This window comes from Serinus canaria, chromosome 2 (assembly GCF_022539315.1).
Source record: "Serinus canaria isolate serCan28SL12 chromosome 2, serCan2020, whole genome shotgun sequence".
Taxonomy (NCBI): domain Eukaryota; kingdom Metazoa; phylum Chordata; class Aves; order Passeriformes; family Fringillidae; genus Serinus; species Serinus canaria.
Window position 1 is genome coordinate 141,622,462 of NC_066315.1, and position 25,360 is coordinate 141,647,821.

The window sequence follows — 25,360 nt, forward strand, 5'->3', positions numbered from 1 at the left end:
TTACAGAGCACTTGGCAGGAGTTAAAGAAGGCCAGAAGCTGCCTTGTCCCTCCCCCACCTCCCATTAGGAGGGAATGCTTCTCATACTCTCCCAAATTTAGCAGTGCAAATGTGGCTGGGTTTAAGTAGGCTGAGCTATGTGGAGATTTTGATGGTGATAAAGGTCCCCTTCCCTCCTCTGCCTCACACTTCCATTACCAGCAGCCTGTGTGATAGAAAGCTGTTTGATATATGGCTGTGTGAATTACTGGTTGTGCCAACAAGGGCTCTGTGGCCTGAGATGGAGAGGATGGGGACCTGGATGGTGGGAGAAAACAGCCTATGAGGACCACCACCCAGCAGAGCACTGAGAACCTGAACAGCAGCCTGATGTCCACCTGGCTGTCCTGTGTGACCCTTGGGCTGTAATGAGAGGGCTCAGCAATGTCTGGAGGTCGGCATGAGGAAAAGCCTACATCCTCTCCGTGGTGTCTCTGGGATGCTCTGGGTCATGGAGCAGGAGTCTGCTGCCTCCATTCCTTTTCCTCACACTCTGGGCCACCAGGCTCCCTGTCACTCCTGTCTGTATTTCCTCCTATTACTCCTTAGGAGTGTTTGAGGGATTGCTCTAGAGCTGGCAGTGAACAACTCGAGAGGACCTTGACATGCATTTTAATGCCACATTGCTGGGTCATTGTGGGAGTCCAGCATGGGACAGGCTGTAGGGCTCACTGATGTCTGAACTTTGGTGGCTGCAGAGGAATGTGCTGCTGCTTCAGCCACTTGCATGGGGCCCCATCCCTTCACCAATTTATATATTTATACATATGTGTGTATAGATGTATATATTTAAGTAAGTAATATATATTAAATAGGTATATAAATATTTAAATGTATACATAAGCTGATATTTATATAAGCTATATAACTGGTTTCCATTGCAGCCTTATGTTGAAAAATTAAGGCAATTGAAAGTTTTTGGTTGGAGGGAGGGGACAAGATTGAGCTTGATGACATTTCTTTTGTTGTAATGTTACATAGGTCTTGATTGACTGCAGAAAGGAGAAGGGAGGAGTATGTCAAAGGAAGGTCAGATCCTTCCAGGGTTTCCTGGGAAATGAGGTGAGTGGTGATGTTTTTCAGCACTCATAAGCCTGGAGATAGAAGCCCTCCGGGTCTTCCCTGCACCCTTTGTGTGAGACCTCTCCTGTTGATCCTCCAGATTTCCTTTTGGTACAGGTTTCACTGTATTTGCCTCTTCAGGGCTGATGGGAGGATTGTAAACTGCTGTTGTGCTTGGGAATCTCAGAAGGGCTGGAGACTATCTGGAATATGTTGAGGTTTGTGTATCACACCAGTCTTGTTTCTGGCTGTGTTTGGGCTTCACAGCAGGGGACTTGACTTGTCTGGGTTTAGAGAACTCTGCTGGAATTACCTGTTACTGATCCAGCCCCTCCCCCCGGCTCCTTTTAGGTTGCTGGAGGGAGATGGGTATTTTTAGAAGTGCCTGACCCTGACCTGCTGTAGGCATCTGAATGGATTGAATCATTCCCTACAATACCTGCTACTCTGCACTGTCAGCACAGCTGGGACAGCTTGTTTGGTTGTAGGGTCTGCAAGGCATGTGTAATGTCTGTACCCTGTGTAGGAGGACTGGAGTTCAGGGTGCTTCTTGTGGCTTCGGGTGTCCAAAGCCTCTGCATGAAAGCTTGGCCTCTCCTAAGCTGCCCTTAAATTTTCTTCAAGGTTTGGACACAGCTTAAATCTGTGAGCCACTTGTCTGAGCCTGCTCTCGGCTTTTATACACCCTGACTGGCAGCATATGTACATTCCTGAAGGATAGGGTATGATTGCTGAGAAGGTTTCAGTCCAACTGGGTCATCTCACACTGGCTGTTGCAGCCCCAGTGAGAATCAGCAAGAGATTCCAGCCTCTGGAGTTTATTCCAGCCCCAGGAGCTGCTGCACTAAGACCTAGTGAGGCTGCTTGGGCTGCACTGTAACCTCCTGGGAACCAGCCCTGGAGCTGCTCTGCTCTTTGGCTTTCTGAGTGATGTGGCTTGTGGCTTTTCAGCCACGGGAAGGTTTGGAACAATGCTTGCCATCTCCCCATGGGAACCTGACACCTGTAGAGGGAGCATCCACATCCTGGTACCTTGGCTGCAGAATCCCCCAGGTGTGGTTCTGTGAAGAACTGGGGCCTGCATGTCAGCTCTCTGTTGATTAGAATCTCCATCCAGAGCTTTTGTGCACATCCCTGCATCTCTCAGCCAGGGGAAATCCTGCACAGACATCTGCCTGACTTTGCTAGGCCACCCCCTGTGCTTCCCCTCCTAGTTCTTGGAGATGGAGATGTGTTCTGCTTGTGTTTGCAGAGTGCTGAGCATGTGCTGGCTCATCCCTACTGCAGTGAGGATAAATACTGACACTGGTTGAAAGTTAGATGTACAAGGTGTTGTACTTAAGCAGAGGTAACTCTGGAAGATTTTTGGTGTGCTTATACTTCTGCTGATGCCCTCAGTATGTTTGTTCTCTGGGGGCAGTCTGTTCAGAAATAATGATTAATGGTGATGGTCCATTGTCAAGACTGTTACTTTTAAGTCAAAGAACAAATATAATTTGCTGTAGTACATCACTCTTGTTTAGTTGTAATTGGGCAAAGGAAATGTGCGTGTTATTCTTCATTTATTTAATGTTTTCTCTGCAATTTACTGTTAGCTTTTCTGTATTGCTGATAATTGGAGTGTTTTCTTTGCCACCCTGGAGAGAGGAATCTCTCCTTTTTATAGCAAGGGAAACTGTCACAGTGAAATGATGGAGTGGTTACTGCTGCCCTTTGCTTGAGCCTGACACATACCTCTCCTGCCTTCTGCCTGTCTGCCTTGGGGACCAGATGATGTTGCAGGGACTCACAGTGCTCTCCCACTGGTCTCTTAGCTCTGAACCGTGCCTTGATTCTCCATGCAGAGAGCAGGAATAAACTGATTCTTTGGAGTTGTGAGAATTGATGTTAAGGATGAGCAATCTAACAGGAAATGCAAGGGCTGTGTCTAGGAAGGGGGGGATGCTTTCTGCAGTATCAGTGATTCCAGGGAACAGCCTCATTTTTACTTGACTGCTGGACATCTCTCTGGGTTTTTCACAATTAAGTTCACTCTATCTGGCTTTCTTTCTCTGTCACTCCATTTTTTGGAAACATTTTTGTGCTGGGTTGTCACCGTGGATATCAGCAAGGATATTCAGGGCTCATGGTATGCAAAGCCACCAAGCTTTCTCTGCTTTTCTCTGCTTTCTTTGAGTTTGGGATTTCCTTGAGCTGGGATGCTTTGGGATTCTGGGACATGGTAAGCAGGAGAATGTTGTCATCTCCATCTTGACCAATATGAAATGAGCAGCCTGCCTGAAGTGAGGAAGGTTTTGCAAGTCTCAGTGACACCACTTAAGTACTCGGAAGGGGTGTGAATTGGGGGTGGGTGGAGAAGGAGGTTTGTTTGTGCTTCCCGGCAGCTAAAAGCAGGTGTTCAGTCAACTGAGAGTTGCCCTAAAGGCAGAGAATAAGGATGCAAATGATCTGTGAAACATAAAAGGAAGCATCTGAATGCCCCTTTTCTTGGTTTACCTCCACCCTGGGTAGTTTGCATGGCACAAATTGATCAGCCCTGAGAAAAAGCAGCTCTGTCCAACTGGAGAAGATAACTTTGTCAAACCTAACGACCTTTCAAAGAGGTGAAAAAAGCAAAGCCCAGAGGCCGGGATACAGAAGGAAAAGTGTGGGCTGTGGCTCTGCTGTCTTGGTGGGGAAGTGGGGAAGTGAGGTCCCTGCTTCCTCCAGCTTTCACAGTAGCCCAGCTGAATCAATGCCGGTCCCAGGAGGGGTCTGTGATTGCAACTTCAGCCCTCCTTGATGAGGGCAGTGTGAGGAACATTGGATGAGCAGAGCCCACCGAGCTCCTGCCCAAACAGGCACCACATGGGACCGGCTGATTTAAACCCGCCTGGAACGGCTTCTAGGCCGTGCTTTGCCTCATCTTTGATGCAGTAGCAATGCACGAATCCAACCCGTTGCTGCAGCTCAAGGGCTGGCTGCTCAAGTGGGGACAATGCCTTAGCTCGAAACTGGTGTGGATTTAGGACCCTCCTTGGCCAGCCTGGAGATGCTGAGTGCAGGGTGGAGCAGTGCTCAGCTGTTGCTCTGCTCATCCTCCTCAGCAGAGTTCTACACCCAACCTGCATTTGCCCTACCCTAAATGAACTTTAAACAGAGTTCATTTCTTTGCTGTGATTTGGACCTGCACACGTGTCTCCTGGGTGTTGTCAGCTCAGCTGTAGCTGCAGATGGCTGGTTTCCCCCCATGTCTCCCCTGTGCTCTCCTGTCCTGCAGGTGACCAGCTTCATTTCATTGTTGATAGTTTCACTAATTTTCCCAGTGTTAATGAGTTTTTCTCCAGCTACCCTTCCCACCTTCCCCAAAGCCAAGACGTTGACTCTTTTACTGTGAGGGTTAATTGCTTATTTATTTTGTGGGCTGCACCTCCCTCTTTCTGATTTCACTTGATATGTGCAGGATGTGGCGATAAAAATCTGTTTGAGCTGTCTCCTGTTTCAGACATTTTTGCTTCTTTAAAGTAACTTCATGGGACAATGAGTGTGTACAGGGGTGCTTGCATAGGAAGGTGGAGACGGAGCAGCAGGCTCTGCCCTGTGATCTCTACATGCTCCATCCTTGCACCCAGGTGCTTGAACAAAGGTTTTTAGGTGTTCTATCCTCACAGAGCCACTGTTATAAATCTGGGGGGAGAAATTGTGACATTGTTCAGTCTGCTCTCCCTTCAGCTCCTTGCAGACTTCTCTTCAAGATCCAGCTGCTTTTCATCAGCAGCTCCCGGGGTTGTCTGGGCCAGCCGGCAGCTTGCCACGTTCAGTGGTGACACGTCTGTGTCTGGAGAGAGCACAGCATCCCTGTGGATCTGTACAGTCTCCTTTGCAGACTGCATGGTGTGTATGGCCCTGTGGCCCCTTCCAGCCTTAGCCTTACCCATTCTGTCATTCTGTGCCATTCTTTGTGTTCATGGAGGGCATCCAGTTGCAGACTGCATATATTTAGTTGAACCAGGTGTTTTCTGGCCTTTTTTTTTAGGTTTTGCATCAGTGGTTTGTTTGGTTCTGCTGTTTCCTCCCTAAGTTAATGTGGTTTACTCGCATAAGTTAACAGTGTCTATGGGTGGTTTACTCACATGCATGAAAAAGCTGCTCTCAGAGGTGGTTTGTATTGTCTGTATTTTTATCTTGAATGTCTGATCTGCTGCATGTCCTGCAGAGATGGCTCCTCTGGGGAGATGTTGCCAGTGTTTGGATGCTTTTCCTTAATAAATTTGACCCATTTGAAGAAAACTGTTCATTTTCTGAATTATGAAGTTGTGTATTAAAAATCAGTATGGAGTGAAGGGGGCTGAGGTCAAGAAGGGTTAGTTATGAAAACTGGGGTGTATTCTGCTAACATCTCAGTGCCCCAGGGCTAATGCTTCTGAGCTGTAACCCTGAGTCATAACTGCCCGCCCCAGTGCAACTTCCAACCAAGGCAGTGTCACATGAGAGAAGCTGGCATGGAAACTCAAGCCTAGAGGCTTGAGGGGTCCACAGTGAGGGGGCTGCTGGGTACTTGATGCTGTTATACCTCCATGGAAAGGGGGATTAAAAATTGGGCAGGAAAGCACAGGGTCCAAGCTGCCAAATGGCTGCATGTGTTACGTTTTCTTTTTTTTTTCTTTCTCTTTTGTTTGTCTGTTTGGCAGGATTTGGATTCCTCCCAAAAAGAGGACCTGAGAGGTCTCTAACAGCAACAGAGGGAGCTCATCTGAGGAGGAAAGGGTTACCCTTATTGCACCAAGCAGACTGACTGGGAGCTGCTATCTTGGGATGAGATGGATGGTGGTTTTCCATCTTGTCTTTCCATGTGGTCATGACAGGGAGAGCTGATGTTCGTTCTAACTGGGAATGTGTAGTGACATGTTAGGAAAACGTCCTTGCTGGATTGCATTCTTGTGTGGGAAGGCATCAGCTATACATTGTGATGGGGATTAGACCTTACTGTATAGATAATGCTTTGCAAATATCTTTTCTTGGGAAGTTTTCCTAGCTGGGCATAGTCCCAAAGAGCATGAATTGGATGGTTCGGACATTTTTATGTTATTCCCAATGCCTTGGTGTTTTGGATGAACATCTGAGGCTGCAGCCCTTTTCATGTGCTCTTCTGTGATGGTCTCACTGGTATGGGCAGGGCTGCTGGGCAGTTTGGCAGAACCAGGTGGGAAGTGGCAGAAAGGACATTCCTTGTGTTTGACTGCTGGCAAATCTCATACGATGGAGGTTATCCATGAAGAGATGTTGCGATGATGGAGGAAAATGGGGTGTCTTGTTGAGTTTAATTTTTTGAATACTTTTTTTTGAATTTTTTTGAATACTTTTTTTTTTAGTATAACAGTTATACTAAAAAAAAAGCCCTCTAAAAAGCTTGGTACTTCTTGGGATTATTTTTTGTGTGTTTTCTGAGAGCACAGATAAAGGCTATAAAAGCAGTTTAATTTTCCAAAAGGGGGAAGAGCTCAAGCCTGAGTGTAAAATGCCCTGCAGTATACATTCCAAGTGAACTTGTGCAGGTCAGACAGCTGGACTAGAAATGTCCAGAAGTGTGACTGGGCATCCAAAATGCCGACCCACTTGGATATGTTGTACCAGCAGTCCAGTGCCAATCTCAACTGCTGTTTGGTGGACTTCATGGCTCTTGAATAGCTGTGGTTTGGAGTCAGGTGAGGTTGGGTGTGAAATAAAAAAAAATGGTTTTTCAGTGTAAACACCACTTAATTCTGTGGGAAGAGTGGGAACAAATAATACTTACGACCAGGATCCTTTATGGATCATGGAAATTTTCTGAACACTTGGCTTATGTTAGATGCCCAATTTCCAGACAGCTAAAATTAGGGAGAGAGCAGGTCCACCTTATAGTTTCTTGATGTATCTGTTGCTTGTGTGTAAAATGAGTTTAGTATTAAGTCCTTGTTTCCCTGAAACAGAGAATAAATATAAAGCTTGGAGCTGTTTCCTGGCTACAGCAGCAAATGAATGCCTGTGTTTGGGATAACAGGCTGATCTTGGCCCTGGGTAGCATCTTTGAAACTGCCATCAAGATGAGAGTTAATGAATGTGCTTGATGAGCTGGCGTGTTAAGGCTTTGAAATAAATTTTACAGCTGCGCACCACTGCAAACCTTTTTATTTAAGATGTTCATTTCATGAAGTTCAAATAGCACCCATGTTGGACTGAATCCCAAATCTCCAGGAGAGTTTCGGACAATTTTGCTTGAGGTTTGTCTTGTGGTTGCTTGCAGGAGAAAAAAGCCAGGGTAAAGTAACCAAGGTCAGCACCTCACTTCAAGCTGCCAGTAGGACTCCTCCAGGGAGAGAGGGATTGAGTTACCCTCTGCCTGCAATTCATCCCTCATGCTTATAATCAAATAATCCAGTAAAACGGCGTCAAAAAGGATGGGAAAGTTAGGAAAACTTTTTCCTGTAAGTTGAGCCGGGCAAATGATGCTCAGAGCTGTGTTGGTGTCTCGGGCACAGATTTCTCCTCAGAAAGTGCTGGGGGGGTATTTTGCCCAAGGTATTGCATTGAAGTCCTGATGTCCATAAAGTGTGGAGCAGAATGGGTGCATCTTCAAATCACCATGTGTGCCCCCATCTTGGTAGTAGGTCTTAATTTTTTAGTGCTGTGATTCTGAATACATTTTGCACTTATTATTGATCAATATGTGTAGTGCCTTTATTTGAATTTAATTAGTTCTTGTTTAATATTATAGTAGGCTTTATTACAGATAAGTACTACCTTGCATTGATTAGTTTTTCCATTCTAGAGGATCTGCTAAGTCTTCTCAGGGTTGATTCCTAACCTTAGGATGCTCCTGACTCCTTCAATGCCCTTGGACACATTATCCAATTGTGGTAAAAACTGTCCAGCCTATTTTCATTTATTTTCCATCTCCCTTTTCCTCCTTAACTTGATTGTTATGAAGTCATTGAGCTAACAACAGTATTATTTGGTTCCAATTTACATTATTGGCATTTCAGCTTTCTCTGGGTTAAATGGCATCTGGTATTCTCTGCCAACGTTGCTTTTTGTCTCATTAATATTGGACTAACCTTCAAGGAATAGATTAAAAAAAAATATTTCTGAGGTTTTGCTAATTTTTGCCATGTAAGGGCTGTGTGACTCAGAAAGTTGCATTTCAGCAGCAGGCTGGACTAGACAGAACACTGGTGCACTCTGTGATGCCAGGGAAATAATTTGCTGCAGCGCCCTACCACATACAATCCTTGTTTTTCTTGGGAGATCTCCCATGGACCTTCTGGCTGATTTTTCTCATTCTTCAATCTGATGTGATTGTCGTATGTTGTGGTATGTAGGGCTCCAAGCCAAGAATATCCAATATTTTTGAAATGTGTTCATTACTGTTTAAAATAGGCCCTTTTTCCGTTCTCTTATAAGATTGTGCCACTTCTCTAATATACTAATTTTACCCCTTCTTTGGCATCCATACTCCTTGGTGTTATTTTGGTGTGTACTGTATATATATCTTACATATAGCTCTGTGTGAGTATGCATTGCTGTATGTGATTTATATAAAGCTTGTCTTGTCTGTGCTGTCTCAAGGAAATAACTCTCACTTTTGTGGTGGGATCTTGGCTTGGATCTGCTGTGTATAACCAGTCCATTGCCAGGTCTCTTTGTCTTGCTTCCCTTCATTCCCAAGCAAGGCCATTGCTTCAGCCAGGCAAAGGAAGACTATGGAGCACCATTGCAGGTGACTGCAGGTGAGGGATGTGGGGGCTTTGGAGCTGCTGGGTGGAAGTCTCCAGATCCCTGCGTTACACACACTCGTGAGCTGCATGTGTGCAGTGAGCACGGGTACACAAATGTGGTCAAGGTGCATATGGAGAAAATGGCTTTAAAAATGGGGGTAAAACTGCCCTGAAGTAGAGGGGGAGACATACTGGACCATGACTAGAGTATCACAGGTGTGGATGAAAACTGGAGACAGCAGCCAGGGCAGAGGTGGAACGTTTATGTGGGTGGAGAAGATCAGTGTGAGAAACTGCACTGGATGGCAAACTTGAAAGGAAAATTCCAATTTAGATAGGAAGGTCATTAATTGGGCAAATAGATTCCCCTGGAGTTTCTTGAACACCTACCTTACTTTGCTATTTTGCCTTCCTAGAGTACCTGCTTGGGTCATAAGCATGGACCCAAAAACTGGGTAGAAGGACTGTGACAGTGCCAATACGTTTGGGGGCAGGAAAGGAGCCAGAATTAACTGTGGCATCCGTTCATCAAAGAAGAATGAAACTTTGTGGTCAACTCTTGACTTGAGGGAACCAGTGGAGCAACATGACCACTTAATGTTCATGTCTTTTGATCCTGCTGAGAAGAGGGTGATCCCTATTGCTTGGAAGTTCATGGTCTTTGTTATATGATGGCATCTCTTTAAGGCCTCCACATTGTCATGGTGGTGCCTACCAAGGGGGTGGAGACCTGGCTCATTGTGGCTTTGTCAGTTTTACATATTTGCCCAGCTGAATTGTGATGGGCTTTGTTGTAGGCAGGTAAAGATTTCCAAGAAGCTCTGGAGTTCCTGGACTGATGACCTGAAAACAGAGGTATAAAATATGTGAGATGAAAAGTGGGAGGATAGGTTGTTCCTTTGAAACAGTGGAGTGTTTATTAGGAGGAGGATGTGAGGCTGAAGTTATTGCAGGTAAGTGTACCGTGTACCTTGGCTCCCAGTTTCAGGGTTGTCAGCTGAGGCAGGTGTTATGCCAGGGCAGGATATTGCTACCTCCAGCAAGGGTCTCGATGGGTCTGGCATGACACAGAAGGCTTAAACTGGATTTCTACTCAGTATTACACCGAGTTTCTGGCCTGAAGGGCCAGCTTTTTGTCTAAGGAGCACTGTGGCTTGTCACCAAAAGTGCCTGGTTAGTGCTGATGGAGCTGCTATTGGTAGTGGTATCAGAAATACTGGTCCTTTCCTACAAAGGAGGACATCTTACAGTGTGATAGAGGCCAGAAAGGTGTTAAACTGTTGAGCCTGTTTTGTCACTAAATGTGATACCATCAGTCAGCTAGAGCTCTGAAGATGGAAAACTTTCATAGTGTGAAGTTACTGAAGGAGGGGAGACGCTCAACACGATTGGCTTCATTCACTTAAGCCTTAGGAAGTTGAGGATGGGTTGGTGACTGTATGGATGTGAGCAAGCCTCCTGAATTGGTTTCCTCTATGTCGGCCACACGGGGATTTTCCAAGATTGGTCCTTATGTTCTCCAAGCGAGGAAAGCTGAATGTTGTATCTGACTCTGCAGGAAAGCTGACACAGTGGCAGTAGCACTCAAAATTGTGTATTATTCCCTTCACAGCCAAAACTAGAACAAGAAAAATATCTTGTGTCAACCTGGCCTTTGAAATACAAATGAGTGAGCTCGAGCTCACTTGTAAATGTCACCATGTGCTTTGTGCTCTCGCTCCCTAATGTGGTTGCTTTGCTTTCCCAGGTAACACATTTTCAGGCTTTTGCTTCAAGTGATGCTTTGACAAAGGGAGAGGAGAAGAGAGTCACTGTGCTTTGTGTTGAGTCCTTTAGGGCTGTTTTCCCACTGAGAAGCTGCTCTGACCCTGAGCCAAATCAAAACCATCAGCACAGGCACTGTGCTCCCATGAAAGCCCAGCTGCAGCCTCATGTTCTTCTGTTGTCAGACTTGGGGGAATGGTGTATGAAAGGGCACTGTGCAACTCTTTGGCTTGACAGCCTTGGCTTTCTTTATGTGCTGTAAGTCTTTCTTAGGCATTTTTGTGTCTCTCTGTCAGGGAGTCTGTGCTTACTTGCTGAAACTCATTCATCTTGTTTTAAGGGATGAGTTGTCCTGTACTGGACCACCAGCAAACAGCTGTGCCTGGCCAGCTGGCCAAACCTGCTGCAAGTCTGAGGAAGCAGAGGGGCAGGCCCTGATCTCTTCTCTCTGGTGTGCAGTGATAGGACTTGAGAGAATGGCAACTTGAAGCTGAGTTGGGGCATGAGGAGTGTAGGTTGGTTATTTGGAAAAAGTTCTTCACACAGAGGGTGTTTTGGTACTGGAATAGGCTCCCCCAGGATGTGGTCACAGCACCAAAGCTGCCAGAGTTCAGGAAGTGTTTGGACAATGCTCTCAGGCACATGGTGTGACTCCTGGAGTTGTGCTGTGCAGGGTCAGGAGTTGGACTCGATCTCTGTGAGTCCCCTCAGCTCAGGACAGTTCATGGTTCTGTATTTCTATGGCAAAGCATTGACCTGTGCAGTCAGCTTTAGGGTCCTCTCTACTGCCTTTTGCAGGATACACTTCTGGGATTTACACTAACTCCTGCAGCTTCTTTGTGAACTTCTTTCCCTCAAAATTGAATCACAAGGCATGTAGAGAGCCAAGACTGCAACAGGATATGTTGCTTTGGTAGAGAAGCTCGATGTGGAAATGAATTGTGCTATTTTGGGTTATACCACGGTGGGCTGACCAGGTTTGGTGACGTTTCTGTCCTGTCTGGGATTAACCTGATAGCGACGGTAGGACAAAAAATAACATTCAAATCAAATGAATGCTTCAGAATTGCATTTTCGGTGCTAGAAGATGCTCATCCTCAAAACCCAGTTGTTTAAAACCAATTTGCTGATTAGTTCAAGCCAACTTTGAGACGCCTATCTGAGTAGGAGGCATTTCTGTGGAGTTAATCAGAAAGAACTGCAGTTTCTTTAACCATGAACAAAAATAAATGTCAGACTGAGGACAATGTGTAACAGCAGTGACTGGATTTGTTGACTTAGCCAGAAACATGCAGCCAGTAAAAAATAAAATCATGTGGAAATATCTCACAGGCCTCTGAATCAGGGCTGACAATCCCTCTGAGCTTTATTGCAGTTGGTGAATAAAGTTGTTGGGAGGAGTAGCAGGAGATTCTCTCATCTACCAACACTGGTGAGGGTCTTCTCCACAGGCTGCAGGTGGATCTCTGCTCCCCTGTGGTCCTCCATGGGCTGCAGGGGCACAGCTGCCTCACCTTGGGCTGCACCACAGGCTGCAGGTGCCTGAAGCACCTCCTCCTGCTCCTTCACTGACCTCCACAGGGAGTTTATCACTAATCCAACTATGTGAGTTTGGCATGATAGTGGGGTACTATATGGTGTGGAGGAGGCGGCTACAGTGTACCTTCTTTCTGGCTGGTTAATACCCCTAGTTTGCAGTGAATCCACCCTTATTCTCACCTCTGCTTTTACCATTTTAGTTAGAAACATAAACAACCTGGTGCTGGGTAAGGCTGCTGGGGCTGTTGCTCCTTCCCCACGATGCTCAGCCACGGAGCATATGCACAGGGGCTGGTGCTCCAGCCCTCTGCCTGAGTTCCTCCCCATGCATGACTGTGATTTAAAAATATGTAGTGGGAGACTTCCCAGACTGAAAAGGGCTTAATCTTCCCTGGATGAGCTCAGCATTTTTTGCAACACTCCATTTACACCAGCTGATGTCTTTCCAAGAGTCTGAAATCAGGATAGTGACCCACAGCTGGAGCATCTGCCAGAGCTCCGTGGACAAAGTGCTGAGTCTGCTGCTTTCTGGGCAGGAGCCTGCCAGGGGGTTTGCCCATAAATTTCTAGTATTTAGTGTGGTAAAACAGGGGTATATAAAAAGTTTTAGAGGTGACTGGGTTGTGCCAGTGTGCTTGGATGTATTAATGAGATAGGGTTGTTGTTTGAAGGAGGTTACTGAGATGGTACCCATGGCCCCATACAAAAAGCTGCTACAGTCAGGGAAGATTTACCTTCTCTCCATTTCTCCTTCTGTTTCCTGCCCGTCTCTTTTGATAATTTTGAGTCTTTCTGCTGTGTGCTTATTTCACTTTTTGTTTGCTTACAAACTTCCAAGGTGTGCTGGTAACTTCACTGAGTTTTAGTGCTTTTGCCTTTGCTGTTGTGAGCAGTGCATGCCAGTTGGATCACTGCTGTTATTTCGGGTTTTCCCAAGTCTTTCCACAGGCTGCTTTTGATTTCAAAGATACTTGTTGAAAAATGGAAGATTTCTACACAAAAGCCTCTCACGCCTCTGATGCATTCAAGCATGACTCCCACTGAGCATCTGTGCTGGATGTACTTGGAACTAAAAGCTGATTAAAGGGGTAGGAGTACCAATTTCAGCTATTTTTATGGCACATATGTCACTTTGATACTTTTCCAGTGGGATGTCCAGCAGACTACTTGGTGATGGGTGCAGGGACTTGGGGACATTCATGTGAGCCCCAAAGTATTGCTACCTGTCAGGGCACTGCAGTGCTGAGCATCGAAGTGTCAGCCCCTTGGGGCCATCAGCAGCAGAGGCTGGGAGTTTGGTGAAGCTCTGCAGGGGCAACATGTACTTCATGTGACTGAACCCTCTCCTTTGGAAACTGGCAATAGGTCCAAATTTCCTGCTTGCTGTACCTTTCCTCTGTGCAAGCTCTCCCCTCTCCTCCTCCTAGGTTGCTTTCCATTTCCCAGCGCTGCAGCTGATGCATCTGGGTAGGAGCATCATGGGCTTCTGTGCAACACATCAGCCTTGTTCTGCCATGCTGACTTCCCTCACTGATATCCCGAGGGATAGGGATAGCAGTGGTGATAGATACCAGCTCTCACCCAGCAATACCCCTCTCAGTATAACCCTTCTGTATGGGCTGTGTTTCCCCCCCTGCATGGAGACAGCCAGAAGAGTCCTCTGAAACCTAAGCATCACCTTGTACAGGTGGAGCCTCTTTTGGGTATGAATCTGGAGGCAGCATCCCTCATTTGGATTGACATTGCTGTGTTGGAGCCACAGCTCAAATCTGTCAGAGCCTTTTCTGGCAAATCACTTCAAAAAGGGTGAAGAGAAAGCCCAGCATTGGGCGCAGACAGGTTGCTTGCAAGGCAGGAGCTACCAGCTGCAGCTACCTCCAGGAGCAACCAGAGCTTCAGGGTACCATAGCCAGTACCCAGGCCAAGAGTAACATTCCTGTCTGTTCACTTACTTTTCTTTGCCACCTGAGTGCTTTGTGCAAGTTTCAAAGCAATGTGTGCATATCCAGATTCTCTTCTCCTGGACTAAGCAGGTGTCCTCCTTTCCCTTAGTTGGTTTCTTCACACAGAGGGTAGGGAGTGGCAAAATATTTGTTCGGAGATAAAATGAATGTGTTTATCTGATCAGGAAACCCGGCTATGGGCAATACCCAAGTAAAACTTTTGTTTGTTTGAAGCAGCTTGGAATTTTTAGGAAAATCAGAGGAATTTCCCTTAGGATGAGCTGCTTAACAAGTGTCCTGCCAACCAAGCTGATAAATGCCAAGCAAATCCAAAACAGAACACAGCACTGTTCTCTCCAGCTGCCAAGTTTGTGTTTGCTTGGAGTTTTAATTAGAGGCAGTTCCCTAAAACGAAATGTTTTATTTGTTACCGTCTTCCTTTCTTCCTCCTCTTCCTTGTCCACTCCTCCCTTCTGCTGCTGTTGGCTGTGTGCTCAGCTGTGCTGGGATTTGCTGGGCTGTCACCATTCCTGCCACAATGGGGATGGCACTATTCTTTTCTCCAGCTCTCCTCAGCCCTTGCACTTACTCCAGCACTGATCCACCCACTGCTCACTGTGCTGGTAGAAATTCAGCGTGTGTCTTTACTGAGTGAGCTTCCTGCTGGACAATGAAGTGCATCAGCAGCTGCAGAGGTTTGGTGAGCACCAGGGCCAGCAGTGGCTTTAGGAAGTGAGGAAAGGTTACTTGGTCTTTTTCAGTGATGAAGTGTTAGATTTGTGCACATTGTGAAGCTTTTAACCCAGTCCACCTCACCCATCAAGGTTGAATCCACATCACTTAGAGAGATGAAAAGGTTTTGTGTATTTTTTCCCCCTCTCCAAATAGGATTTTTCCTCTCTCCAACTGCTTTGAGAGTCCCGAAAGCACTGAGGTATAGATAGGCGGCCATTGGTTTTTTCCCCCTCTATCTTGAAAGTAACCCAAGTCCTCTGCAGATAATCATGGCATATGGTAAAATTTGATTTCAGTAGAAGGGGAGAGCTTGGTAGACCATCAGGTCCTTTCATTTCAGTGTAGCATTGTCTTGTCACCCTCACACATGTAGAAATATGCTTTGCTCTCTTGTTCACTGGTGCATTCGAGCTAAATGTGGTTGAGTCTGGTGGCTGCTTGGATGGGTTATAGGGTGCTTCCAGGTGACATTTGTACATGAGGACACTGGTGATGCAGGGAATGGTGGTTTTCTCACTGTGGCTTTTAATGGTCATTCAGATTATTAAAGCATTTCTTTGTACATTCACATTTATCTTTTATCTTTTTTACATTTATCTCTATTGGCTAAATTTCGATTCATTTTCTTCCTTCTGAACACTTTCATTTTTGTTGAATAAACTGTTCTTCACAAACCATACTAGTGAGGTCCCTGATGTTGTGGGGGTTTGGGTGATTGGGTTTTTAACAGCTGTTTCCACCCAAGGGTGGATTTCCTTTCATTATGCACCCTCTAACTTGTTTTCCAAGCCTTTCTCACCTTGTGAGTTTCTAAATGTGTTGTTGTTATTTTTTTGTTTTAATGAAGATGTAGGATCCTTTCAAATAAATTGAAGCCTTCTGACAATTAAGTTACAATTTTTTATGTTATTTTCCACAGACCCATACAGTATGGAACATTTTTCCCCAAGGACCAGATGGCTTGAAATCCATCATTCAACCAGGGTAGAGTAGCACACTTGTTCTCTTAAATATGTTCTTTCTAAGAGTTACCAGTTACGGTTATTAGGAATTTTCTATGCTGTTGGTGATTTATAACCCTTCCATTCTCATATAACTGTTGTGGACAGCAAAATCAAAGGTCTTGTTGGTGTTTGCCCAAGGCACCCACTTTGGTCATATGAGCTTGGGCAGAGTGCTTTACTAATGTGGCTCTGTGGCTTTTGTCTTAAGCTGGATTGAGTCCCAGTCAGCTTTAGGCACAAGCAGAGCAAGCCCAGGTCTGTCTGCACATGTCTGGGTGGACACATCCCACTTGGGTCATGTGAAATCCCTACTCATCAGAGCCTTAGAGGGACCTTCTCGCCCTTGGCTGTGCCTGTGAACTGTGTAGCACTGGATATACAAAATAATCACAGGGAGCCTGAAAATGCCTGTGATGTGAAATCGGAACATTAATAAAAACAAAGGAATTGTTTGTGTTCAACCAAGCAGAGTCTTGCCTGTTTCTCAGAGAACAGTGTTTCCAGCCTTGCAGTCCTTGGAGAAACCCTGATCAAGAGTGCTGTTGCTGACCTGCAGCGCTGGTGATTGCAAGGTGGCGGACACAAGCTCTTGCCCAAAAACTTTTTCATGTGCACATGTGCAAAATGTCTGATGTAAGCATGGGAAGTGCTTCCCAGCAGGGAAGGCAGGGCCTTTGTTGCACAGTTCACATGCAGTGTTATCCCTCTGTATGGAGCGAATCAATCCCAAATCTGCAGAGATGCAGCCCAGCCCCAGTGAGAATCACTGAAGGAGGTAGGGGAGCTCTCCCTGTGTGTCTGAAGTCTGTAAGGTCTGTGGTTTATGCCTGGCTTCTGTCACTGCAGTGTTCGTTCAGGTCAAGTTCATCTAATGGATGAGAGCAAACCCATCCCTGCTATGTGAGCATCTCCTTTCTGGGCTGCAGAGCACAGGTCCCATGTGGCTGCTGGATTCTCATCAGTCAGAGTGTCCTGCTTGGGGCTGCTGGGTCCTGCTTGGGGCTGCTGGCACTGGTGGCCAAGCAGGGCAAGCTCAGCCCTGCCCAATGGCATGGCCAGCCTTGGAGCCTGGTGGAAAAGCTTGCCTTGCAAGTCTCTTCTGGGCAGTGGAGGGAAAGTCACCTCCATGTGGGCTTGCTTTTCTCCCCCCTGTGTCTTCCAGTTTGGTAGAGGCTCTGTGTCAGAGCTGCCCAGGGTGTGAAATGTGATATTCACAGGTTGTCTTCCTGGCCAGTTGGGCATCTCCTTGATTGGATAACAGAGATGCCAGTGCACATGTGGAGGTTGGAGCTACGGCAGAATTTGGACCAGAACACTCTGAGGTCTTGCTCAAGGCTGCTCCTGCTCCTGGGGCCAAACGGTAGCAAGGGATGCTTAGTGTTGGTCACCTTTAGATGACAGACGTGGAGGGATAGCAAAGATTCAGGGATCCAGACCAGCTCATCCAGTCTCAAAGTGACCCTGATGAGGACAGGCTGAGAGAGCTGGGGTTGTTCAGCATAGAGAAGACTCCTGGAAATCTTTATGTGGCCTTTCAGTACTTAAAGAAAGTTTCTGAGAAAGATGGGGACAGACTTTTTAGCAGGGCCTGTAATGATAAAGGGTAATGGCTTTAAACTGAAGATAGTAAATTCAGACTAAATAAAAGGAAGACAATTTTTTATGATGTGTGTGGTGAAATGGTAGAACAGTTTGCCCAGAGTAGATGGAGTAGATGCCCAATCACAGGGTTTTTGTAAGCAGATGCAGCAACAGGACACCTGGGTCTTGATGTACTGTGAACTGTCCTCAGGTAACTTGTGCCTTCCTGACAACATTATGCAAGTGGACTTCTTGGTCGTGTTGTCTGTTGTTAGCCTGGGGGTCATACCTAGTGCAAGCAGGTATCTTTTGACCTTGATGGATCTTTAAAAGTGTTATTTTCCCCACGGTGACAATAGGAGCACTGACCATGACCCTCAGTCTATTGTCCTTAGTACAAATGTTGAATCAAAGGCTGTCCACCCCCCAGGAAGCTCATGGTCTGGATCAACGACAGGAGGTGGTGATTGGTACATGTATATGGGAGAATAAAATAAAACCACCAGGACACTATTGATCATCTTGACAGACATGTCTCAGAACACCAGCAGCCTCACAGTTACTGAGTTTTCTTGTAAATGTCATGCAAAGGAGAGTTTTCAGGAAGTCACTGAGGTAGTTTGGCAGACATTTGAGATGAATTTCTACCAGACAAGGGGCAGGAAGGGAAAAAATGTCATTCAATATCAAAGGCATTTTCCATTAACTGGCCCAGGAGACCAAGTTCCTAAGTAATAGTCAACATTATAAGAGTCAGCAGCAAATAGTGGGTACTGTAGGGCTTGGGATAAGCATTGAGAGTTACAGAGCTCTTGTGTGATGAGATAAGGAAAGGGGCTATCCTTGAGAAGATGAGGTGGGATAGAAGCCATAACCCATGTGGTAGTACTCCTGCTGGTCAGGAGAAGTTAGGTGTCTCAGGGAAGGGTATTGGCTGTGATGTGAGAAAGCAAGAGCTTCAATGACAATGGCAGATTTGGATGCTGGATGAAAGAGCATTCAAAAGAGGTCTTGAGACCTAATTTCAAACATAAGGAGACCAGTCTGGAGTAGAGAAGAGAGTCTGCGTGGAGGAGGGTGCAGACCACCATAACAATACAAATTTCTGGTGTAGGTGAAAGGGAGGTAGAGAAGGATGGGAGCATGGGTTGAACCACAGAGCCCATGGGGAGGGAAATCTGAAGTTGAACTGGAGGGTGATGAAGAGGCAGGAAGGGAGAGATGAGAGATAGTACTGACAGAGGCAGGCTGGAGAAGCCAAGGCCAAGCAGAGGGACATATGGATTTTGACCTTTGGCTAAGAAGCCACTACTTTTTTCAGTGAAATCATGAATAAGTAATATTATTGCTTCCAGACACAGACAGGATCCTCTGCAGATAAACCAGTGCAGACAGGGAAAATATTTGCATGTAACATCATTCTGGGGTGCATCAAACATAGATGGGCAAAACCAGATGGAAGAACCAGATGGGCAAAAGAGGTGATTATCCTGCTCTGGCCAGCGTTGGTGTGGCTTCAGCTGGAGCTCCATGTGCAGTTCTAGGCCCCACCAGTTAAGAAGTTTGTGAAGGTCCTTGAATGTGTCCCAAGGAGGGCAGCAAAGTTAGTGGAATTGCTGAAAGTCATGTCATGTGAGGAGTGTCTGAGGGCTCTGGGCTTGTCTGGCTTGGAGAAGAGGAGGCTGAGGGGTGACTTCATTGCTCTCTAACAGCTTCCTGAGGAGGGGAAGGGGAGAAGGCTGTGCTGAGCTCCTCTCCCTGGAATCCAGTAGCAGGATGTGGGAATGGTCCAAAGCTGCATCAAGGAAGGCTCAGACTGGACATCATAAATAATTTCTTTGCCAATAGGGTGGTCAGACACTGGAACAGGCTTCCTAAAGAGGTGGTCAATGCTCTGAGCCTGCCAGTGTTTAGGAGGCATTTGGACAGTGCCTTTGATTATATTCTTTAACTGTTGATCACTCCTGAAGCAGTCAGGCATTTGGACTACGTGGTTGTTGCAGGTCCCTTCCAACTGAAATGGTTTATTCTATTTTATTCTATTCCCTTCAGTTCCATTCTAATCCTATCCTATCCAGCGCTATGCTATCCTATCCCGCTCTGTCATCAGAAGTGGCTCTGTGTGTGTGCTTTGGTCAGGGACCCCTGCTGCACTCCTGCCTGGGAAGGGATCTGCCTGGCGCCAGTGCTTTCTGTCCCATCTCCCTGCTTGTGCTGGAGATGCTGTTCCCATAAAACAGGTATGTGCTGGTGTCTCTGCCTGGCTACACAAGCCAGCTCTGGAAAACCTCAGCTCCTAGATTACCAGCATAGCAGGGCTCTCTGTCTGCAAAGGTGTAAGATTACAAAACACACACTCGCAAAGCTTAACCAAAACCACCTCATTTTTAGCAGTTTGTGAGGGTTTATTCATTACACTTCAGCAGAGGAATGCAGGAATGTGAGCAGCATTAAACCTATTCATTTGGCAGGGAGGCATCTCCTCTCCCCTGCTCCAGCCTGCTTGGCTTTAATGATAATTGCACCTCTTGAGTTGTTGAGTTGGCTCTCTGCCACAAGGCCCTCCCCACACAGATGTGTGTGGCACAGTGCTGGGAAGGAAGGCTGGAGCCGGGAAAGCTCAGACTGATGCTTTGGAGCAGGGCTGTGCTTCCCGCTGGGATGCGCTCCACCACTGCTGTGCATCCTGCCCTGCATCCCATCTTGCATCCCATCCTACTCACAGCTCTTCCCAGACTCCTCTGCTGTGGGCAGCTGCCTGATTCAAAAAAAGGCTTTGCTTTCTCCCTGACAAGCCCTAAGCCCTGAAAACGACCTAGGCTGAGGTTTGAATGGTCCTACCTTTCCAAAGAGCCTGCTCTGCATGTCCTGGGCCACCCTGCCTTTCTGGGACTGCCCCAGTGCCAGCATGGGTAGAGAGACTCATGGATGTGCTTTTGCTCTTGACTCTGGGCAGGGAAGAGAGCAACAGTCACTCCCCCACTCTTACATATCCTGCTGGGGAATTAATGTTGTTGTTGTTGTTGTTGTTATTATTATTGTCGTTATTATTGTTATTGTTATTATTAATATTATTTCTTCTTCTTTAGTGACTCTGATTAACCATCCCCAAACACATCTAACAGTATCCTAGCATCTAAAATTTACCTATTGATTTTAAAATCCTTGTCACTTTAAAAATGGGAAATAATAATACAAAAAAAAAAAGGCAGCAGTAATTTTTGTTGGCTTGTTAAGAATTTGAAAGATGCAATAAAATCGGATTTTGGGTTTATTCGTGCTGCCCGTTCCCAGAGGAGGAATGTGGTGCTCTGCATAACCTGGCTGCTTGCAGCAGCTGCTGCTGTCACTGCAGTTTCACATAAAGGGCCTGGGAAGCTGAGGGGACTGGTAGTGCTGGATCCCTAATGAGAAGACAAGTACTGTGTGTGAGCTGTGGGTGGACAGGCTGAGCAGCTGGAGAATTAGTTCAGCAGAAGTGATCACTGTGACTTCAATAGCTCTGTTTACCTATTAGAAGCTGGTTCAGTTGAATTTGAGGCACAGAGACATGGAGAAGGTTTTATTGAAAGTAGCTTCAAGGTCTTGATAAAGGACACTGTTTTGAAGGGTTTGTAATGAGAATGGAAGCAGCTAATTCAGTTAATTAGCTGGGGTCCAGCCATCAGCTGGGCACCCCAAGGTTTCACCTGCTGCACAGGGCCGAAGAGGAGACAGCCTGTTCCTAGAAGCTGAGATGAAACTAATTGTGTTTCAGCAGCTGGGATGCAATTGGACAGAGTCTGTTATTGCACTTGTACTTAAAACATTAATTGAACTCTCTCTCTTGGCAGGATTGAGCAATGGAAAGTTAAATGGTAAAGAGGTTTTTTTAGCCCCCTGGTTCCCAGTCTTGGGATCCTCAGGTGCAGTGCTTTGATACCCAGCATCTGGATTTTTGTCAAGTCACTAAACTGCTTCATGCCCATAGTCCACAGTTGTACAGCAAGAGTTAGGGCAGAGGTGGTCTTCCATGCTCTGTATCAGCCTCAGTTTTGAAACTCAGTTTTCGGTATCATCAGTAGATAGTTCTGTCTAGTGTCCTCTTGGTTAAGTTGGACCTATCTGAAGGTGTGACTCTTGGACACACTATCCTCAATTGCTAGGATGATAATCCCTTAATTATTCATTTGTACAGTAATTTTAGCATTTACAAGAAGGCCAAATGAATTAATCTGAGGAAGATGAGAGGATGGGATGGACAAGATGGGTCCGCTAGAGCAAGTGAAGGAATTAAAGAAGAGCAAATAAATCTGTGGCAAGCTAAGAGACTTTTCTGTCTGCTTTCTCCACCTAACACATTCACTGCCCTGGGCTGAGAAGAAGCAGTTCCTTGATAGTACACTGGAGATAGTACACTATATAGCAAATAGAAATACTTTGCATCATCTTCTGTCTTAGTGGTCCTCCAGTCAGGGTGGACCTGCTGACCATGGTGTGTCCTCCATGGTCACCTGTGTGAGTGATTCAAATCAAGCACTATCAGAGCCATAGCCCCTGGCAGTGTGTCTGCTGCTGCTGCTAGAGGGATCCAACTTCGCAACCTTTGGACAACTCTTAAGGTCATGTTTGCTTTAATAGGGACTCTGTATGGCAAGGTCCACACACTGGTAGCTCCTGGCTCTCTGAAATGCCCTCCCCCAGTCACCTCAATGTGTAATTGTATAACTCAGACCTTGGACACAGAGGGTTTGGGATAGTAAGCACAGAACAAAAATCCTTGGTGATTTTTTTGTGTTTTGTTTTGCTTGTAAACACCTGCAAGTATCTATCTTATTCATTAATTGAGAAACTGAGCCACATGGGCTACCTGCCCTGACAGCCCTTGCTCTCTGCAGGAAGTCTGCACTCCTGAGCTGTAAACACAGGAAATTTATAATGAGGAAAGCAACAAACAAACACGAAACAAAAGAAATAAGTGATGCATTTCCAACTACCCCCTTAGCAGAGACAGTGCCCAGTGCTTTCCAGCACCTGTAAAGGTGGGGCACACCCTATCCTGGGAAATGGCTGTGCCCTGTAACAGCCTTGCCCTCCTGCCGGTAACTCATACCCTGCAGCAAGACAGCGCAGAGGGATGGATAGACTTGTGCTCAACCAGTCCTGCTTTCTCCTCGCTCAACGGGTTGTTGGGCAATTTCAGGATTGCTCAACCCAGTGGAAGTTTCTCCATCGGGATGATGGGTGCTAACAACACTTAAGTAGTTGTTAAGTGCTTTGGGATCTGCGGTAGCAAATCAAAAGATAAGGAGAGGAGGTGGGGGAGAGGATACAAGTGTCAGGAATTTAATTGGGTAACCTTTTTCATTGTATCACCTTTGTATTTATTCTGATCCCACTGCTACTGATGGCTTTCTAGAGTTAGGTCAAGGCTTCGGTGAATCCAAGACCCTGAGCCTTGCTGTTGCCGCTGGGTTATGCTTGATATCATTTCTGTGCTAACAGCAGCAGCAGCAAGGCCAATAAAAAATATTTGTGTCTCCTGGAACATAACCTCTTTGGGATGAGAAGAGGTCCTGGCACTGCAGCCTGCCCAGATTTAGCTACAGATAATGGAGTTTTTCCTACCGACATCTTGGGACGATGGACGGTTGTACGACACGGTCCTTTCACAGCCTCCTTGCAGTGCCAGCTCTTCTCCGCGGTCTTTCTTGTCCAATGGCGGGTGGTTGGCTGCCACTGTGGGGCTCATGCTGTGCCAGCCATGTGTTGCCCAGTCAGGCAGGGCACAGCTGGTGACTTGCTCTGCGGTTGCTGCAGCCCTCTCCCAGGATCTCTGGCTGAGCTCAGCTCTGCATGTATGCACATGCAGGGGAGCATCGCGAGAGCCGGCAGTCCTTCCTCCTCCTCCTCCCTGGTGCCGGAGCTAGCTGACGAGCCAGCATCAAAGCAAAATTTCCCACTGCTGTCTCTTTTCTCAGAGGCTGCCTGTCTCCATCGCTGGCTTTCAGTGGCGTTGAAGCCTGCCTGGGAATGGGCGCCACTCCCACATAGCTCCTGGGTCGACTCTCATTAGGAAGGGCGTATTCCTTGGAGAGGGTGAACTGTGCCTCTCGTTTTGTTCTCCACGTAGGAGCCAGGCTGCAAAGCCAGGACACAGAGCTGTGTTTCTTCCCCAGGGCTGGTTCTCACTAGTGCTGGCTGGGGCTGGCAGCCCTATCAGTCGTAGCGTGGCGATTAACACTGGCACAGTGGCAGTGCCTGGGTGGCTGAGCCCTTCCTGTGTGTGCTGGGCTGTTCTGCTGGACCCTGGGCTGGTGCCCCATCAGAGCCATGCCCTGTTTTGGTGTGGGGATCTCATCCCATACCCTGAGTTTCCCTATGGACTCTGTGGTGGTGAATGGCATCTTCAGGGAAAATGTCACAGTCCCCATTTCTGTGCTGCTGTTCCCCAAGGTTCTTCCAGAGCTGGTGGCCCTGGTGTAGCTCAAAACCCCAAACTGAGTACTTTGCTAGTGAAAGAGGGGTAGTGATGTGTGCCAGACACAAGGAGTGAGTAGTTGTGCCCTCTCCAAACCAAGATCTGAGCTTCAGAATCTCCCCAGAGGTGGTTCCTGTCTTGGCACTACCCAGCATTACTGCAGTTACTGGGTAAAACACCATGATCTTTGTCCCCACATCTTCCCACTAGCTGTGGCATCATTTATACTTTGGCTTTTTCAGGGTGCAGCGACTGATGCAGCTTGGGTGCTCAGTGATCTCCTTGGAGGAGCAGGAGAAGGAGGAGGGGGAGGGCGGGAAGGAACAGGTTGCCCAGAGAGGTGGAAACATTAAAGGTCCGGTGGGACTGAGCAACCTGCTCAAGTTGATGTCTCTGCTCACTTGAATTTGGAGTAGGTGGTCTTTAAAGGTCTCTTGCAACCCAAATGATTTGATGAGGGCAATCCCCAGCCTGGCTAACCCAGAGGAGCAAGTCAGGTTCAGGGCATCCTCCAACCTTGTTGCAGAGCTGCAGGAGTGGAGGACAGAGGCTGACTCAGCAACAAAGGGATAGTTGCATGCATTGAGGGGAGATCTGAGCACTCACATTGCTGAGCTACAAGTTCCTCCCTAAATGGGTATCTCAGCCCTTTTTAAAGGCTATTGCTAATTAATACAGACCCTACCTGTGCTTGCTCTTCAACAGCAGGATATGTCAGTCTGAAAGCAGGCTGGAGAGGCAAAACAAGTTTTGGGTTTTTTAAATCTTCCCACAATACATGCCTTTCTGAGCACCGAATGACATATTTGCATTTTTTGGGACATAGTGTGAATACTTTCAGCAAATACTAAAATAAATACACATATCCATCCCACATGAGTATATGCAAGGCAGTAGAAGATAACTGCACTTGAAGGGCTCAGCATCTCATTACTCCTGCTTAACTTGTTGGTCAGGGAGCCTGGTGAATTTGTCATGTCCTTTGACAGTGTTTCAGCTCACCTGTATTGTCCCTGGTGTATACAAAGGTTCAGCTGAGGGCTTCTCTCTTCAGCACCTAGTCAGAAACAGCTTGTCTGGGTTTGCAGTCGATGTTTCTAGCTGGTTCCTCTAGTGCTGCAGGATCGCACTGTAAGCCAGTCAGCTGAGAAATGGGATCACTTCAGCAAATTCTGTCCATTTTTTTGATAGCACATGAAAATGCAGTTGGTCACTAAAAAACTCAAAGCCCAAGGTGACATTCGGTGGTTCATTCCTTCAGCAGCTGAGCAGTGTTACTGTAATATCTAGCTGTTCTTCTGCACTGCTACACCCAAAAACAGTCTCAGGCTGCTGACAACAAAAGATGTTGCTGAACACACTCACAGCAGGGAACCCATCCAACTGACATTTTTTTCTTTCTCTTGGGTTGTTATTCTGTAGATTTGATTCTCCAGTCCAGTTTGCAGTCTCGCATGGCAAACTGGCATGCACTGGCACGGCTGAGAGGGAGGAACTAAT

The 25,360-nt window shown here is 46.6% G+C and overlaps 2 long non-coding RNA genes across 3 annotated transcripts in view; one reads left to right on the forward strand and one right to left on the reverse strand.

The window, feature by feature from the left end:
- Positions 1-25,360, forward strand: part of LOC108961995 (uncharacterized) — a 131,901-nt gene that overhangs the window by 58,747 nt on the left and 47,794 nt on the right. The window lies entirely within an intron of this gene.
- On the reverse strand, positions 7,231-23,427 carry LOC108961992 (uncharacterized). The gene is made up of 2 exons (XR_001990426.3): positions 23,008-23,427; positions 7,231-9,677 (listed from the first exon to the last, which is right to left on the reverse strand). It is a non-coding gene; the product is annotated as an uncharacterized LOC108961992 (long non-coding RNA).